This window comes from Euprymna scolopes, chromosome 2 (genome assembly GCF_053919585.1).
Source record: "Euprymna scolopes isolate OS-2025 chromosome 2, ASM5391958v1, whole genome shotgun sequence".
Classification (NCBI taxonomy): Eukaryota; Metazoa; Mollusca; class Cephalopoda; order Sepiida; family Sepiolidae; genus Euprymna; species Euprymna scolopes.
In genome coordinates, this window is record NC_136483.1 from 155728493 (window position 1) to 155733492 (window position 5000).

The following is a 5000-nucleotide window of genomic DNA, read 5'->3' on the forward strand; positions in this document are numbered from 1 at the left end:
TATCTCTCTCTATCTCTCTTTATATATATATATATATATATATATATATATATATTCCTTTACATACGTTAACATGCACAATTCTTGACAGCACCTGTTTCGTAGCGCAAAATCATTCATTTAATTATTATCCCAATCAATGAATCTATTCTACCCTTAACTCTGCAGAAGGAATAACATCTATTAAGTCATCAAAAGAAAAGAAAATGTATACGGGCACGATTACAAAATCCGAAAATTGGAAGAGAAATAGCAATTACCTTTATTTTTTTCTCTCATGGCGTCAAAAAATGAAATAAAATGAAATAATTACAATTTCTAATTTTAACAACAACTGTAAGACTGTTTTCTGTTACAACATTTTTTGTCTCTCAATCACTACCACACCTTGATTAACAATCCTATTTTAGTTTCTTTTATGTTCCTTGGTGAACAACTTTCTTTACGTTTGTTCTGCTGAGAAACTTAGCTCGATTTTTTGTTGTTGTTGTTGTTATATTTCCCCTTTATTTTTAATACTTAACACTTGGAGAGGGAACCTCGATAGTATCACAGATGAACTTGGTTTGCCCTATATTATTACTGTGCCAACAGAATTATCCTACGTGCACTGGAGCACTCCCCCCCCAAATACACGTACACACACACGCATGCTAACACACACACACACACACACACACACACACACACACACACACACACACGCTGTCAGCATATGAAAACGCATCTTGTTGACGGATCTTTTTCTGATGAGAATACAAGATTATCCAACGTCTGTGTTTCTCGTCCTATAGAAGGTCATGGTGCCTTTGAAATCCATCAGAAAACAAAACCCGACCTGTAACGAAACACCACTTTGTTGACCTAGTTAACACCAAGTAGACACATAGATCTATTTACTTGATATGTCCATGATCTATAGTTTGACTGAATGAAAGACTGATAGGGAGAGAAAAAAGAGAGAGGAAGAGGGTGAGGTATGAAAACGCAATCAACATAATGTACAGATTCATAAAAAAAAGACGAGGAAGGTGTCAGAGAAAAGATTAAACAACATTGCAAGTTTATTGCATGCTTTTATGTATACCAGTACTGTTAACAATTTTATTTTCCACTAGCAAACTACCCGACGTTGCCTGGTCGTAAATTACGCTTAAATATGATATACTAATTCCTGTAGATTTCACATTAATTTTATAAAGCAACCAATATATATATATATATATATATATATATATATATATATATATAGTAATGGCTTCAAAAGTTACAAAAAATAAGTGCCATCAGCGAGAATCGAAACCAACATTCAACGCTCCAGCCTTAGTCGTTATTTAACCCATAAGCCTTCGTCGTTCAGTTCGAGTTATCGCCAGATGAATAAAAAAAAGCTAAAAATTAACCAGCATCAACAATGATGATCCTTTGGCGGCTATTTTAACGGGTTACAAACCAAATCCAAAATGTACGTTAAATATTACTACAGATCATACACAAATAAATGACAAAAGCGTATGTTCCAAATTCTAAGACGTTCTTACTCTTACCGCTCATTTCATTCAGCGTGATAAACTGATCAATTCTTGAAAGCACTTGTTTCGTAGCGCAAAAACAATTATATAGCAATAACGCCATTTTATTTTTTAACATTTTCCGCCCTGACTCATCAGAAGAATAAGAACTTTTTAATTAAAAAAAAAAGTAAAGAAAAAAAGAATATGGGCATGATTACCTTAATTCGAAAAAAAAAAATCCGAAGATTAGTTGCATTATTTTTTATCATATTATCATGACATAAAATAAAAACAATGTAACTACGCTTCGGATTTTTTTCGGATTTAAGTGATCATCCTCCATTTTGTCTTTTCTTTTGAAAGTTGATAAGTTCTTATTTTTTTTATTTTTTTCCAGGGTGGAAAATATTAAGGAATTAAAAAATTAAATAATTATATGATGGTCTCTGCGCTACGAAACAGGTACTGACAAGATTTGACCATTTTAACGTGCTGAAAGAAATATACGGTACGATGAAAAAGATCTTGGAATATGGAATATAGACTTTATGTCATATATATATATATATATATATATATATATATATATATATATATATATATATATATATATATATATGGATTTTACTTGTACAAATGGAAATTCTTTTAACTTTCTTGAAGTTTTACATTTGGATTTTACCGTCACTGGATTGTTTATCTTCCACCAGACTATCCATTCATGTGTAATCACCTTTTTCTTTACCATATCCCCTCTGCTTAACTTATTTTGTTTTCAAGTAAGATCTTTGACTTACTTGTTGTTTCATCAAATACTTCTGCATGCAAAATCTGATCCCGCATTTTGCTAATTCCTACCCTCTAATGAGAAGGAGAGTATTTCTTCGAAACTCCGCGGATTAAGGACTATCCATTTATCTAGTGTTTCCTTTTCAGATTAAATATGTTTTTAACTCATTTCAAAGTGTTTTTTAACATATTTTATTAACTGTTTGCTCACATATATATATATAAGTATGTAGTCATCCGCATACAGTACTGTTTCGCTGTTTCACAGCTCATCAGTGTGGGTAGATAAGCAACAACCTCAAGCCAGGATCGAAACCCGACCGTCCAAACGACAGCCGGAGCTTCTAACTGTTGCACTATTTGGCTGCTGCTATGCTAGCAGTGAATTAACAATGTTTTGACAATGTCCAAATACCTAAACTCAATTTGTTTACACAAAGAGCGTCGGTTAATATGCTAACGGTAATTTGTATATCACTTCCCAATATCCTCCACCCAAAATAGGGAGCATTATAGTCATCCATATACAGTACTGGTTCACTGCTTCACAGCACACCAGCGTGGCTAGACAAGCAACTACCTCAAGCCAGGATTGATATATATATATATATATATATATATATATATATATATATATATATATATATATATGTGTGTGTGTGTGTGTGTGCGTGTGTGAGGTTGGTGTTAAAAATATCGTTTATATTTATGTATATATATATATATATATATAGTTGAACGTAAAAAACGACATTATTTTTGCACCAACCTAATATATACGCGTGTGTGTGTGTGTGTATGTGTGTGTGTGTGTGTGTGTGTGTGTGTGTGTGTGTGTGTGTGTGTGTGTGTGTGGATTATTTGTTCATGTTATATTAGCTTCTGATATTTAACAATCTTTAAACAGATTAATCCATCGGGTTCCGAAATGAAAAGTTTTTTAAAACGAAATCTATCCTTACCTGTGTATATTCTTCTTCAATGGTTGATCTTTTCTGGCTAAAAACACTGCAATAAATTAGGGAAAAAAATGTATCAGTATGTAAGAATAAATCTAAATGCTTGGAAGAAATTAGTTTTCGCTTCACAAATACGATGAACTTCCATTATCAAGCGCAATCTATCTATCTCTCTTTCTCTGTCTGTCTGTCTCTGTCTGTCTGTCTGTCTCTCTCTCTCTCTCTCTCTCTCTATATATATATATATATATATATATATATATATATATATATATACACACACACATATATAATTATTCTTAGACAGGTTTTCCTCGTCGTAAGACATATCAGCGTGACTGAAGCTAATAAGATTTGAAACCAAAATAGTCATATATAGGGAGAAAGAGGGAAAGAGTGAGAGGGACACAATTAGAGGTAAAGAGAGAGGTTAGCGAGGTTAGCGAGGTTAACGAGGGCGGTCAATGAAACCTTGTGCAGTACGCAACGGTTTACCCTGTTTAACCGATGGTACCACCTACTGTTGCCGTACATCTTTTCACCGTGAAAAAGATGGTCTTATGCGATGTTGGGGAATGATTATTATTACTAGGGCTCTGACAACAGAATATTCTTTTCTATTTTTTTGACTCTAAAGTATATATCCGACACAGTAAGACACAGTCAATCAACCGACAACCACATCAGTCTATACAAAATCGTATAATGTATTAACGAATATATACTCAAGAGTCAAAACAATGAAAAGAATATGATGTTGTCATAGATCTAATTATCTCTATATCTAGAAAAGTGAAAGGTCGCTTTTTTGCCGATATTTTCGAAAGTCATCCTCTTCTTTCGATTGTCTAGCCCACATTTAAACCTACATCACTTCTAGTTTGGCGGTGGTTGTAACAGCAAAGACGTCAGTTTTTTCCCCCATTCTTTTCCTCCTTCGCGGTACGGGTTCGAGCCTGCCTTCCTACTACCACTTAATTTTTTTCTCAACACACACCTCCAAACACCCGGGCAACGCCGGCCACCCATGCTTGTTACATATAGAAAAGTGAAGCCTACTGGCATTATGAGAATCAACCGTTTTTTTGGTCTGACAACTTTCCCTGCATTTCTTCAATCAAAAGTTAATCTCTACATTAGTCCTGTGCTGTCTCAAAAGAAAAAAAAATGAATAATGAATAGATAGAACGATGTAGAAATAAATACAATAAAAATTAAAAAAAAAAAAAAAACGAAATAAGGAAACAAACCACGAACGAGTTTCAGTATGTAAGGTTTCGGTTTTGTGGGTCGAGCAAAAAAAAAAAAAAAAAAAAAAAAAAAGAAAATGGCGTGCGCTCTAAAAAGGTCTTGTGCAAACAAATCGCGGTAAAAAAAAAGGCCTTTCAGTTGATTAGCACACAAGAAAATCATTCTACCCAACTTTACAGATTTATCTTAACCGAAACAAAAATAATGAAGGGAAATAAGACACTTAATTATAACACCATATTGCAGACCATCGTCGAAATAGCTAATTCATATATGTTAAATGTTTCGTGATTTTTTTTCGGCCCGCTACATCATCACTATCTTGGATTTTACTATGCGTGAGACTCATCGGAATGAAAAAAGGAGGACGTGTGTAAGGACAATTCCCAACCTATATACTTAACAAACTTTTGATCTACAGATTTGAACTTTGGTATATAGGGTATTTAGACATGAGTAAAACTTTTCAATCAGCTTTCATCCGGTA

General features: G+C 33.5%; 1 protein-coding gene and 1 long non-coding RNA gene across 13 annotated transcripts in view; one reads left to right on the top strand and one right to left on the bottom strand.

The window, feature by feature from the left end:
- Positions 1-5000, top strand: part of LOC145297766 (uncharacterized) — a 704274-nt gene that overhangs the window by 363736 nt on the left and 335538 nt on the right. The window lies entirely within an intron of this gene.
- The window catches only part of LOC145297807 (uncharacterized), a 325339-nt gene that overhangs the window by 304427 nt on the left and 15912 nt on the right, over positions 1-5000 (bottom strand). For both annotated transcript variants that reach the window (XR_013870332.1, XR_013870328.1), the window contains exon 2: positions 3266-3311. This is a non-coding gene — a long non-coding RNA (uncharacterized LOC145297807). The remainder of the gene's footprint in view (positions 1-3265; positions 3312-5000) is intronic.